The following is a 14,802-nucleotide window of genomic DNA, read 5'->3' as shown; positions in this document are numbered from 1 at the left end:
TATTCTACTGCACCCAGTGCTGGAGAACAGTCTACTTATACAAACACATTAACTCAGAAAAAACACATTCAGTATTAGAAAGCTTGTCTTAATCCAAGCAAATGCAGTTATCATTAGTCCATGACACTGTTTATAGCATAAAAAACTGGAAATACCGACTGAATAAATTATGGCGCATCCATTAACAGACTACTAGGCAATCAATAAAAGAACAAGGCAGATCTCTGTGTACTTGGATATATCCAAGATATTTTAAATGAAAAGAGCACTACCAATTGAGTTTTTTGAAGTGGGTGGGGAAATATATATCATTATACAAATAGAATTTTTCTGGAAGAAAACAAAAGAAACTAGGGATAACAGTGGCCTGCAGAAGGGACTGAGGGGACTTCCCTGCCAGTCCAGTGGTTAAGACTCCAAGCTACAAGGCAGGGGGCGCGGGTTCAATCCCTGGTTGGGGAACAAAGATCCATGCCGTGTGGTGCGGCCAAAAAAAAAAAAATTGTACAGAACGGACTGAAGGACTAGAGATCTCAGTAAAGGAGTACTGTACACTCTTTTTCACTATTCAAAAAATATTTTACTACATACATGTATCCCTGTTCAAAAAAAAAAGATTAAGGGAATTCCTTGGAGGTCCAGTGGCTAGGACTCTAGCTTCCACTGCAGGGAGCACAGATTTGATCCCTGGTCGGGGAACTAAGATCCCACAAGCTGCACGGGCACGGTGTGGCTGAAAAACAAGCAAACAAACAAAAAGATTAAGTACTTAAGTCTGTGATTATGATAAAAATAAAGCAATGCAAGAAAAAGTGATGCCTATTAAAAGCAATCTCATTTTTCTTATCTATCTCTAAATTCTTTGTGGCAACATTTGAATTCAGTAAAACAGGTGGGTGGAGTGGTGGTATAGGAAGAGGTTCATTCTACCCACAGTAACTTTCAACTTTTTGCCAACCGTGCTAAAAAAAAATGTATACTTCCTCCTCAAACCAAGATGCAAAAATCCCTTAAATGTTTGGCTCCACTGTAATCAAAGTTTAAATGATTCAAATATATTAATAGATCTGCAACTAAAGTTCAATTACATTTTACATGTTAATATCACATACTAACTATATTATGATTAAACAGTTTTACATGCTATCTTTTTGTTTCTAAACTAACAAAGAACTTCAGAATTACTGAAGAGTCCAAATTTTCTAAACTCTCTCCAGCCAAAAATCAGTTAAGTAAAAAACTAGAGTATTGACTCATTTTTCCTTTGTGCATGGAAGCAGAACAAAATATATCAAACCAAAAAAAAATTTTTTTTTAATTAAAAAATAGAGGGTTTTTCCCCCCATAGCTTCACGATTTCCAAAACTTCTCCATTTCCAGGCAGGACTGAGTAGGGGGTGGGAGGGACTATAGGCAAAGTCTAAGTCTGGCCAACCCTCTTTCACTTCTGTGGTGCCTCCCCTGTTCTCAGGTACCCCCAGTCCTCATCCAGATACAACATCATCAGCACTCCCACCACAGTAAGAGCACCAATTCAATTAACAATGGTGGGTGGGAGGACAATGGATCCACTGGATTTTATTCTGAAGCTCAACCTGGGGGCTCATGCACCTGCAAATAACAGGCTCTCATTAGTTACATGAGGGCAAAGGAAGTATCAATAGAATTGCCCCATCCTATGCTCATATAGAACCAGACTGGTGATTGCCTCTCTGTAACTACTGTCATGAAAAGTAAAGCAAATGACTGGAGCTAATGCCCTTCAATTTGATTTTTACTAATGGAAATGCATTTGTCAAAGATCTAAAGATGGGCAGTTATCCTCGAAAAAGTGATGTTATAAGTTACAAAGAAAATGAAGTTGAGGAAAGGAATGTGGCTCACCTAAAACAATAAACAGACACTCCAAGCTGCAAAATATGACAAAATATTGACTTCTCATAAAAAAAAAAATTCTGAACATTCAGAACTAAACTATAACACTGCCCCCAAATCTCCAGAGTTTAAAAAATTTTTTTTCTTAGATCATCTACAAGTTGGTTGTTTATTCATACCTCCACTTAACATGTATGTATTTGCTACACACCATTCTCAGTACAGGGATGCCATGCTGATTAAAGGACAGACCTGGTTCCTATCTTCACGGAGTTTACAACAGCAAACAGAACAATGCATTAGTGCACTGTCTAGTTTCCCCACAAGGAACAATAAGGAAAAACATTCCTGAAGTAGGTTTTAATATTCTCTACAGTGGGGCTCTAAAACACTTTATAATAAATTAAACTTTTAAATTTAAATATTAGAATGAGCTAAAAATAAGATAATTTCATATAGTGATAAGTGCCATGAAGAAAACCAAACAGTAATGAGACATGAAAAGCCAGGGGAGTGGAGGTAAGGATGTTTAGGAAAGGTTTCATTACTGAGCTGACCCCTCTGATGAAAAGGAACTAAATGTAACAAACTCAGTGTACTTGGAGGGACAGAAAAGACATGTGGCTGGATTGTGGGAAAGCAGGCGGAAAAGTGGCAGAGGTGGACAGGGAACAAATCACAAAGGGCATTACAGACCAAAAGGAGTTTGGATTTTATTGTAATTAACTATGGAAAGCCACTGGCAGGCTCTAAGCCTAGGAGTGACAAGATAGAATCTGATTAAACATCACAGTTTCTTGTTTAGCACATAATACATTTTAGAGTAGAAATAATGTTATAAATGATGCTGCTGCAGTATTGCTTCTGTGCTTTCATTCAGCTATAATTCATCTACTGTCTACTCTCTGCTACATTGTATGCAAGGTACCAATAAAGAATAAAACAGGGTCTCTCACCATGAGCTCTCAATCTGGTATAGACACTGAACAAATAATTACAATGGTAATATTCACAAGAGGAGAATATGTAGAATACTGTGAGTACCCAGGGCAAAGGGTAGTTAATCTGGCCTGGAGGAGTCCAGGAAGAAAAACTCGACAGGAGACCTGAGTCTTACAGGACAAGCAAGAATCTCCTAGTGTAGTCCCCTAAGCACAACACCCAAACCACTGGTGGAACATGAGAAAATTCAGGGGCTGCTGAAGACTTTCTTTTAAAGTATTTACATAGCATCATTAAGGTGGAATGGGAAAAAGCGTTAACACATAAAACATGCAACTGCAACTTCACAGGTATTGCTTAAAGAGGATTTATTAAGAACTTCAAAGGTACAAACTTCCAGTTATAAGTCATGGAGATGTAACGTACAGCATAGCGACTATAGTTAATAATACTGTATTACACATTTGAAAGTATCTAAGAGAGTAAATCTTAAAAGTTCTCATCATAAGAAAAAATTTTGTAACTAGGTATGGTGACAGATGTTAACTAGACTTATTGTGGTGATCATTTCCCAATGTATACAAGTATCAAATCATTAGTTTTACACCTGAAACTAATGTAATGTTGTATGTCAATTATACCTCAATTTAAAAATTAAATTTTTTTTAAAAACTTTCACTAGCATTTGGTTTTTCCACAACACTGAATATGTGGGTAGTCTAAATATCACTTCAACAAGTGGGTCTGTGCTCTCTGTATATGTATGTGTATGTGTGTGTGCATGTATGTATGTTACCCATTGTGTACTGGGGTTAAAAACTTTTTTTTTTTTTAATTAATTAATTATTTATTTATTTATGTCTGTGCTGGGTCTTCGTTTCTGTGCGAGGGCTTTCTCTAGTTGCGGCAAGTGGGGGCCACTCTTCATCGCCGTGCGCGGGCCTCTCACTATCGCGGCCTCTCTTGTTGCGGAGCACAGGCTCCAGACGCGCAGGCTCAGTAATTGTGGCTCATGGGCCTAGTTGCTCCGCGGCACGTGGGATCTTCCCAGACCAGGGCTCGAACCTGTGTCCCCTGCATCGGCAGGCAGATTCTCAACCACTGTGCCACCAGGGAAGCCCAAAAACTTTTTTTAATACCAACTTTTTTTTGCAGCCATTTTTATACTTAAGCCAAGACAACCTTTAATCAAAATTTTCAAACACAGAGATTTTGAAAAAATTCCAAATACTCTCCACTTACTCAAAAGTTATGAAAATTTTCCTGATTTGCTTTATTTTTCTATACATATGTGCATATATGTATACTTCATGAGCCATTTGAAAGTGTTGAAGACATCGTGAGACATCATGATACCTCAGCTCTAAACTCTTCAGCTTGCTTCTCACAAGAATAAAGGCATTCTCATATATAGTCACAATGCCATTACCACACCTAAAAAAAAAAAATTACTTAATATCACTTATTATGAGGTATATAGTTTTTAAAAATTTTAAGTACAAAGTCTTTGTTGAGAACCTTGGGAGTTCCCTGGCTGTCTAGTGGTTAGGGTTCCGGGATTTCACTGCCAGGGCCTGGGTTCAATCCCTGGTCAGGGAATTGAGATCCCACAAGCCACGTGGTACGGCCAAAAATAAATAAGTAAATAAATAAATAAATAAAAGAAACTTACTGAAGGAATATATTTTGATAAAACGATTAATTATTACTCGTACTTCATTATTTTTATTTTTAAAATGTAATAATGTTTTATAAAATTTAAGTTAAAAAGTCAAAATTTTAGGAACTTCCCTGGTGGTCCAGTGGGTAAGAATCCATGCTCCCAGTGCAGGGGGCCTGGGTTCGATCCCTGGTCAGGGAACTAGATCCCGCATGCATGCCACAACTAGGAGTCCACATGCCGCAACTAAAGATCCTGCATGCCGCAACTAAGACCTGGCACAACCAAATAAATAAATAAATAAATATTTAAAAAAATAAAATAGTCAAAATTTTAAAGTAAATTTTTAAAATATTAAAAGAATAATTATGGTAATCAAATATGGCCAAAAGCATGAGATTGGTACATGCGAGACTGATATTTGGGGAGCCTTGCGTTAGTGGAGGACACACTGGACATGCAGAGGAGAGTATGTGCGGAGGACCAGGGTGTGGGCGTGGCTGGAGGGACAGCGTGTGTGAGAGGGGGCTAAGCTGGGCAGGTGAGGGGACAAGCTCCTCAAGGATTCTGTGCACATTCCTGAAGAGCCTGGACTTTCCCCTGCTGGCAGCAGGATAAGTTTATGTGATAAAACCAAGTTTGCTTAGAAAGAGCTATCTGGCCACAGTGTGTCAGATGGATTGGAGAAGGAAGGGCAGAGGATGGAGGGTATGGACAACCATTTGGAGGCAACAACATATTTTTAATTGCAAATATTTAACATTTTAGTTATATTATGGGTTGAACAAACCTGCTATACTGGTAAAGGAACAAAACAAAAACAGTAAAACTAAACTAAGTTTACTTGAATGTTCGTGTTGTAGAAGAGCAGCTTTTAAGAGAAAAAGATAAGTTAGTAGAGACTTCCGTAAAACTTGAAAGAAACCCTTGGGCACTTTTGAAAGTTTCAGCATTTAAAGGAGTTGGCTCGTTTTAATACCTAGTTTCACTTTCCAAAGTGGCTTTCCTTCTCCTTGGCAAGATTCATCGCCACATTAATTTTATATTTACCAGTCACAATTAAAATAAAACCAATGGGAAAGAGGTGGGGTGCACAACAGATCAAGTGATTTTCCGACAAGCAGAGTGCCCTCAGGCAGTACTGAGCAACTCCAGAGAGTTCCACTTACAGAGTCTAAGGACCAGATACCAGCTCTGCCTCGGAGGAGGAAGGGGACAGCACCAGGAGGCCTAAGTGGCAGGACAGGATGCTGACCCTTCACTCCCCTTCCACCAGAACTCTAGTTTTACTTATTTTATATATTGGGCTTCCTAGAAAGATTTCACTTAACAAAGGGTCCCATAGTTTCTAAAAATGTTTGAAAGCCAAGGAGTCAGAACTGCACATTCTTAAGTAAAGGATTGGTAATTCAAGAATGAGACTCAGTTCCACGGGAAAGCTGTTGGGGGAAAAAATGGACACCATCACTAAGAAGGAAGGTAAAAAAGGAGACCTAGGCAGATGGGCTGGCTAGAGGAGTAGCTTTAAGGTAGACTGAGGGATTCTGTTCGGGACCTGTAGATTTTGAGAGGCCAGCAGAGCATCCAAACTGGACAGGCCCAGAGAGCAGAGGATATATGGATCTGAAGCTCAGCAGAAAGGTTTAGGGGGTCATAAGGGCTAGATGAAGTCTAAATGTGGGGGAATCCACCAAGGGAGGGTCTGAAAAGGTCACAGAAGGCAAAAAGAAAAGGGTCTGCCTCGAGCTAAGATTGTGTGGAGCCAGTGGCACATAGGGCCACTTCAGGAGGAGACCCTGAAGTCTCCTTCAGGGTCTGAAGTGGGCAGTCTGCCCACAGCAGAGCGGGCACAGGCTGGACTGGCAGGGGTGGTACTCAACAGAGCAGAAGCTGCAGAAGGGCAAAGGGACCAGAGTAAAGGGTACTGGCCAGGAAGCAAAAGACTGGACAATGGGTCCAGGCTTAAAGGGGCTGGAACTCTTTGAGAGGAAAAGGAGGTAACAATGAGGTCAAAGATGAGACAGGAAGAGCAGGGAAGCCTCTCAAGGAGTGGCAGAAAAAGAATACCACACCAGAACCTGAGATTTCAGTAGTATAGCTGCTTTGGAAAGAGCTCCTCCCAAAGTTAATAGAAAGCCAAAATCAGGATAAAGGTGAAGGGGTGGGCAGGGAGGAGAAACGGTTTTCAGAACCCTGTTGTGCCTTAAAGCTCTGGAGCTGGCTGTAGAAGTCATGGAGCCCTCCTCAAGCACTCACGGCAGAGAAGGGAGAGCCACCCTAGAAGGCAAGGCCAGAAGAGCCCACCCAGCCCGCTGCTTCCCTTGTCACAGCTACTACTGGCAACAGAGCCATTTAAAATTTCTCTGGGTTCACCCAGGAGCCCTTAAGGAAAACCAGGCACAGATAATGCCTAAGAGCAGATTAAGTCTGTTTCCCAATTTGTGTACAGTGTTACTTGTATCAATATTAACAATAATAGAAACTTATGTATATTTTAAATGCAAGTACAAACCATGATTGAGGACTAAAATCAACTTCAAAAGGGAAACAAATGAAAATAATAAGCATCAACTACATTAAGAGGTCAAGGGGTTCAGATATCCTAAATGACCATAATAACAATCAAATACCCAAAGTTTTTCATATTTCTAGCTTTAGCTACTAGATCACCTACCCGTGCCCATTTTGCTCAATAATAAAAATGAAAATTGGACTTCCCTGGTGGCGCAGTGGTTAAGAATCCACCTGCTAATGCAGGGGACAAGTGTTCGATCCCTGCTCCGGGAACATCCCACATGCCACAGAGCAACTAAGCCTATGTGCCACAACTACTGACCCTGTTCTCTAGAGCCCACGAGCCACAACTACTGAGCCTGTGCGCCACAACTACTGAAGCCCGCGTGCCTACAGCCCGTGCTCTGCAACAAGAGAAGCCACCACAATGAGAAGCCCGTGCACTGCAAGGAAGAGTAGCCCCTGCTCACCGCAACTAGAGAAAGCCCACGCGCAGCAATGAAGACCCAACGCAGCGAAAAATAAATAAATAAATAAATTTATATATTTAAAAAAAACTCCCTTTATTAAAAAAAAAAAGAAAAAAAGAATTCGCCTGCCAGTGCAGGGGACACGGGTTCTGTCCCTGGTCCGGGAAGATCCCACATGCCGCGGAGCAACTAAGCCCGTGCACCAGAACTACTGAGCCTGCGCTCTAGAGCCCGTGAGCCACAACTAATGAAGCCTGCACGCCTAGAGCCTGTGCTCTGTAAGAAGAGAAGCCACTGCAATGAGAAGCCCGCGCACCGCAACGAAGAGTAGCCCCCGCTCACCGCAACTAGAGAAAGCCCGTGCGTAGCACCAAAGACCAATGCAGCCAAGAATAAATAAATAAAATAAATAAATTTTAAAACTATTCTGGGTAAAAAATATATATAATATTTTGGAATTAAATCGAAGTACTTGTTGGTTAACACTTTAAACTGAATTTCAGCAGGAAAAACTCTTGAGGTATTCTAATGATTGATAAATTTCTCAGTCCATCTCATGTTGTCATTCCAAATACAACTGTCCTGCACTTGCAGCTGCCAACAAACCTCCCTCCATCTCTCATCTAAGACCCTCTCCAAATGTCATCTCAGCCCAAAACCAACTTTCCCAAACCAAGCAGTTACTCTCAACTGCCCTATCCACCCCAAATCAGTCTAGTGATTAACCTTTCTCTAGATTAAGCAAACACACCTGCATGCAGCACTGTACACCATGTTAGAAATGCCACTGTATAGCCTTTACCCACACAGTCCAGTGCTTGGCTCTGAAGTTACTCAACTATCAAACCACAAAGTTCAGCAGGGACCTAATACCTTTAGCACAATATATAGACAACATTTTTAAAAAATTACGTCCTTGAGTGATGATCGATCTAAAGTCAAAAAGAGCTGAATAAATTTATAAACATCCTCTTGAATAAAAGAGACTAAAAAATAACTACAAATCTTTAGGTGCCTTTCAGCAACAGGCAAAGATTTACAATCAAACTTGTTAAAACTTCTGCAGTAAAGTCACAATTTTTCTTTTAATAACCTGTCTTCTTATCCTCTATCCCACTTTTGTAAAGCTTAAAAATGAACTTGTAACAACCTGACCACAACCTTTCTATTTTAAACATTTTCCAATGGGGCCAGTTCCACTTGAAGTAGTACAGAGTCATATCAAAATCCCACTCCCTGAAGTCTAATGGTTCAAAATCTCCCAGGTAACCAAAATCCCCGGAGACTTTCAGCCAATTTAACAACTATGTACACGAAGAAAATTTTTTTTCAATTACAAAACATTCCAGTTAGAAGACAAATTCTATTTACAGAGATAAAAATACCCTGCCATAACAAAGCCATACCATTTACTGATTAAATGTTCTTTCATTCTCATTTAAATTATTCTGAAATATTGATTAACAGCCAAATAATTCCAGAAAGAAAAGTTTCAGGGAATTGTAAGATAGAAAAGCTTTAATAAAAAATATTTAGCATTCAAAATACCTGCCTTATGGTCTTCTGCTTTCTGGATTGTATTCACTTCTTTAATGTGAACATAACATGAAGTCATAATAAAAAGGCCAATGAAGTTTGGACAGTTCAGCTTTTCTATAGACTTCAGAGTCAAAAGATAGCAGCTTCTACATCATCATTCTACAGCTAAGCCCAGTCTAGTTACCACTGTGAAAGCAAAAGTACCCTACAGGAGCAGCAAGATTATGAATAAGAAAAGCATTTTTAAAGAGAAAAATCATAGTTTACAAAAAAACAAACAGCAAAAGACGGAATTCCCTTTCATGTGTGCTTCTCATTTTGCATCTCTTCAGTTGCATCTCTCAAAAATTTAACAAATTTTAAGTTAAATATCTGATAATGCCAAAGCTAAGAAATCTAAAAAGAGCCACCAAAAAAGGAAAGGAGGAAGGAAGGGAGGGAGGGAGGAAGGAAGGAAGGAGAGAGAAAAACTTGTGGATCAATAATAACTAAGCGATGAATTACTTTCTTTGCTAATGATGCTATGAATCTTGGGGTAGAGTGACCAAATTCAGCTTAGTTTTTGGCCAACTGTCTGACTTAGTCACAGAAAAACACAATTATTCAGCAGAATCATTTCACAAAAGAAAATCTTTTAACTTTGTGGACTACGCCCCATACATCCCTACCACAGGCCTCAGACAGTTTCCAACTTTCTATCACACAGATGGCCATGCAGTAAAAAAACACAGACCTTTGTGAGAACTAACAAGAATTCACTTACAACCTCTAACTCCTCTCCTTTAGCAATAGAAACAAGAACAGGTACAAGAATATACTAAAAGGCATTTGGGAAGGATAAGCAAATTGCTGAAGTACTTGCTTCAGTGGGGAATGTAAAAAACCCAACTTCCTAGGTCTAACACAAAAAGGTATCTTAATCATGTTGAAATTAAAAAAAAAAAACACACCTGATATAACTTTTAGTTACTTTTTGTTTTTGCTTTCATCGCTAGAGTTTTAATGATCTGATAAACCAGGCAAATATCCTGCATATATAAATCAAGTTAATTGCCGTCATTTAAAAGGTTGTGAAAGCTTTATGCCCACATTCTTCAATTCACTGAACTTTAAAAAATCAATTTTCATTTAATTTTCTAAGCAAATTCTAGGCTTTAAGGAACTGATTCATCTACTGACAACTTAAATCTGACTTGTTGGGAAAGTTCATGATTCATCCTTCAAACCTACTGTCTGCAAATATACCTGTATTCCAAAAACGAGAAATAACATTAATACAGGCCCCATGTCCACAAGGACTCCCAAGAGCCACAGATCCAAACCTGCACAGTACTGCCTCAGCTAAAAAGTGATCTTCTGACTAAGAAGTCTCCCAGGTCAGAATTTTTAGTTATTTTAGATATTAAAAAAAGTAAAAATTGTTATAAAAGCATCAGGATCATGGCGAAAATGACCCTGACCATAACTCCAGGTTTACACACGTGTTGTCCTTCAGTTTAATATTGCCCCCTTTCACCCTCAAAAGAGTTCTGTTGCGAAGCAAAACTCACCAGTGGTGACGGAAGTCAGTATAGTGGTCACCTTGGGAGGGGGAAGGTGTTTACTGAACAGAAAGAATGTTAAAAGAGCCCTTTGGGAGGCTGAAAATGCTCTATATCTTAATCTGAGTGTAGCTACCAGAACATATACATACATAAAAAGTAATTGAACTCTATGTACTTAAGATTTTACTGTTAGGCCTCAATAAATAAATGAATAAATATATAAAATTTCAAAAACATATTAAAATACATGTGTAACTATCTTTCCAGATAATAAATTACATAAAATCATCCAGACAGAGCTCCCAAGATATTTTCTCTAAAAGTATTTTAATAGAGATGCACATTGTGAGCACTTTTATGTAGAACCTTTCAAAGTACAGACCGAGATTTTTTTAATCGTTCACTTTAAAAAGTCACCAAATTTTAGAACCGAAAGCACGCAGAATAATGATCCATTCATCCTCTAACTCTGCAAATAAGGAAAACCAAATCTGTAAAGGGTAAGAAACATACCCAAGATAAGGCAGCTAGTCAATGACAACAGCAGTAACGTAACTGTTTCCTGATCTTGGGCCACTCCCGTTTCCACCAAGCAGTTACTTTTCTGACATTGTAAACAAATCTCAACTCTGAATCTACCTGTGGCCTAGAAAGATTCAACATATCCCTCAAAACACGAGGCAAACAGGCCCCAAAGTGTACGCAAGAAAACACTCATCTTCCTTCCTCCTGTCAAGACAGTTGACAAATGAACAATTACATTTTCAGGCATTTTGCTTGCGATGCAATAAAGTGTGACATCTGAAAAATGTGATTCCAGAGAAGAAGGCATATGCAGGGATTGACAAAATCCATCTTATTTCCTTTCAAATCTGATGGTTTCTTGGTTCTCAAGACTGTATCACTGCTAAGTAGGGCTCACGAAACCTCGCTCAGGGCCGTCCACCCGCATGGCTTTGAGTGAACCGCTGGGAATAACCCCCACTAAATAAAACGCCTGGCCCTGGCAAGGGTGTCCTACCCCAATCCTGGCGCATAACAAAACGTGCAGGTGATCTGTCCTTTACGGCTCAGTTTTAGAACCCAGTGAGCAGCTGACATCTTGTGAAAAACTTAACATACATCCTTTCCGCGGGAATTTATCTCTGTTCTCACAAGGCGTTTCTGCTCCCCACAGGGCAGGCCTGCCTTCTCAGGACACTCTGCTCGCCTCTCCATAGCCTCTTTTCAAGGTCCAAAACGAGACTTTAAGAACAGAAATCGAAACGGTCACGGACCTCCCGAGCGGCAAGCCCGGCTGGGGTCGAGCAGCGGGTTCACCGCGAGCCCTCGGCCCGCTCGCGCGGCGCTAGGAAGGCCCAGCGCACTCCACCACGCTGGCCCGAAGCAACCGGTTGCGGCGGCCGCTAGACGCTCAGCGGCCGCCTCGGCCCTGCGAAGTTCGGACCTCCGCGCGGGCGGCGCGCCCCCGGGTCCTGCTGCGGGTTCGCGCCCCGGCCCGGAGCGAGCCCGGGGGGCGGGTCCGCGGGGGCTCGGCGGGCGGGAGCACGGGACGCGCGGGGAGGGGCGCGCGGCGGGCCCAGCGCGCCGGGGAACTTGGGCGCCGGCGTTGCCGCCGCCCGGCCACTTTCCTTTCACGCCCCAAAGCTGCCGCGCGGCGCGCTGTCCGCCCGGGACGGCCGGCCGCCGCCGCCGCGGCGAGGCGCCCAGGCGCGCTCCTGCTGCCCGGCAGGCCGGCGCGCGGGGACGCGCCAGGCCGCGCGCGGGCGCCGCGTTTCCCCCCCCCCAACACTCCCGCCCCGCCCCCGCCCCCAACGTGCTGCCGCCGCCCGTTGGCGCCTCAGCCCGCGCGCCCGCCGCCCTCCGGCTCCCGGCGGATTTTCGTTGGCAAAGTTGCGTGGCCGCCTCGAGGGGGCCGCCGCGCGGTCCACCGCCCGGCCCCGCCGCCGCCCCTTCAGGCCGCCGCGCGGGAAGGCCCAGCCGGCGGCCCCGCTTTTTTACCTGTCGGGAGTTTTCGCGCGCGCGCTCGCTCAATCGCTCGCTTTTCCCTTCTCGCGCTCGTTTTCTTTCTTTCTTTCCTTCTTTTCGTTCCCCCGTGCGGGCGCTTTTTCCGCTCGTGCCGCCTGCACTCGCCCGCTCGCGCCCTTCTTCCTGCTGGGCTCCGCGGAGCGGGGCGGCCGGCAGCTCTCCCCGCCCCCCTCCACCCGCGCTCCGGCGGAGGCGGCGGCGGCGGCGCTCCGCGCTCCGACTCATTCCAATATGGCACGGGCGCAGGGCGCATGCGCCCGCGCCCCCCCACTATCCGCGCTCCTCCCGGCAGCCCGCGCCCCTCGCGCCGCGCGCGTGGCGCCCCCCGGCCTGGCCTCCCAGAACTCGCCCGCTTGTCTTCCCGCACCGCTGGGCGGTTGCGGGAGGCGAGGCGGCCGCGGACTGGGGTCCTGGGGGTCCAGAGCCGGCAGCCGTCCCCGCCCCACGTGCCCGCAGCCCACAACTTGCAGCGGACACCCCCGAGGCCGTGGCGCAGGGCAAGCGGCGGCGCCTTCGGCCCCCGACGGCGTTGCGACCCCGCGCTGCCTGGCCCCGACGGGGAGACGCGCCCCCAGGGACCCAGTGCCCACCCTGTCCCTGCTCCAACCCACGAGGGAAGGGGCCCCCTGCCTCACCTCGGGTTGTGGACAGAGCCCAGGGAACCGGGTGGCGTCCCTGTATCGATTTTGGCGTCCGAGCCGGGGCGAAGCGCGATGCTGTCGTCCGCACGTGACAGCCTCCGGCAAGATGGCATTAGCGGAGGAACCGACCGAGCGACAGCTGGATACCAGATCGGCGCGTGTCGCCGTGGGAGAGGGCTGCGTCCGCGCGCCTGGCCCACGTCGGAGACGTGGCGCGACCCTTGAGATCTCGGAAGGCACCCAAGTGCCCCCTGTCTGCGAAGTCAGACCCGGACTCTCGGCACACCCGGTGTCTCTAGGCTTCCGCAGGAGGCGCCCTGTAAATCCGAGTTTTCCTGCCGCTCGGGGCCCCGGCGAGGGGGCACAAGACGGCTGCCGAATTCCGGCGGGAGTGCAGGGGGCCCTGGGTCGGGACAGAAGCTCGAAGGTGGCTACAAGCCAGCCCCGCATCCGAGGTGCCCACGGGCGTTATGTTCCCCGAGCTCGCCCCTTCCCCAGCGAGGGCAGGTGCCAGTGGGACACCCCTATCCCCACCTGCTCTGGAGAGTTCCATGCAGGAAGGAGTCCCTGCGCCATGGAGACCCAGGAGTGCCTGGACTCCTGAGCCCAGGGAGGAGGTCTCCGAGAGGGCTTTGACGGCTCCTGCCTTTCGGGGAGGAGGAGGCGCCCCCACCGCAAGAAGGAGGTCTGGGGTGCCAAATGCGGCTCAAATCACTTCCTACTGACCTCAACCACCGCGCTGGAAAATATTACCCCACCTTACAGACAGAGTTGCTCAAAGTCACGCTGCTGGCCAGATTTGAATCCAGTTTTTTTTGTTTGTTTTTGTTTTTGTTTTAACTGCCACTGAAAAGACAATATGAAAACCAGGGAGAAAGAAACATGCAAAAAGAATAAAGTAGTATCCATACTACTACTACTACAAAATGCAACTTTTCACACATGAAACCTTCCGCTTATATGCACGTCTTTACATAGTTGCAACCACACATTCTCTTTTGTGTTTGCTACCATCGCTAACATTTTTCTTCTGTTCACATGATTCATTTTTAATGTGTGCAGGTATCCTCATCCATTCACTCAGTCTCCTAATATTGCCTATTTTGGTTCCTTGTAATTGTTTGCTAAAGTGTATCTTAGTTCTGCACTTGGAACAAATTCCTGGCAGTTGAATAACCAGGTGGAAGGTTAAGGAACAGCAAGGTGTTCTTGCCCCCACAGTGCCATAGGGCTTCCCAAAGAGCTGCCCCACTTACTCTGCACCTCCCAGGAACAAGTGTAAAAGAGTTCAATACACATTTCTAAGCATTGGGTACCATCATTTTTTCTCCCCTATTTTAACAGTGTCTATTGGTATTTCAAGGTTACTTCAGTATTTCTTAGACGACTTTAAAAAGAAATGTTTTTTCCATGCATTTACTATTCTGTATTTCCCTTTCTGTAAATGATCTGTTCATATCCATTCATCTTTTAGGGACTTGAACCTCTTCTAACATTGAATAAGCATTTTTTATGTTATAGATATTGCTCTTCTGTCATCAGTGATCCAAATATTTCCCAGTCCATTGTTCTTTTTTGTTTTATTCAAT

The 14,802-nt window shown here is 44.4% G+C and overlaps 1 protein-coding gene across 4 annotated transcripts in view; it reads right to left on the bottom strand.

Annotated features, from left to right (window-relative positions):
- SFMBT1 (Scm like with four mbt domains 1) overlaps window positions 1-12,777 on the bottom strand; it is a 130,291-nt gene extending 117,514 nt beyond the window's left edge. For 2 of the 4 annotated variants that reach the window (XM_068558918.1, XM_068558921.1), the window contains exon 1: window positions 12,546-12,777. The gene's annotated coding sequence lies outside the window, so the exon portion shown is untranslated. Of the gene's footprint in view, window positions 1-11,666; window positions 11,752-11,821; window positions 11,907-12,545 lie in introns of those variants that run through there. The other 2 variants (XM_068558919.1, XM_068558920.1) reach the window with 2 other exon arrangements.
- Between the last annotated feature and the right edge of the window lie 2,025 nt (window positions 12,778-14,802).

The sequence above is a fragment of the Eschrichtius robustus genome, chromosome 12 (genome assembly GCF_028021215.1).
Source record: "Eschrichtius robustus isolate mEscRob2 chromosome 12, mEscRob2.pri, whole genome shotgun sequence".
Lineage (NCBI taxonomy): Eukaryota > Metazoa > Chordata > Mammalia > Artiodactyla > Eschrichtiidae > Eschrichtius > Eschrichtius robustus.
This window is presented reverse-complemented; position numbering and strand designations above follow the sequence as displayed.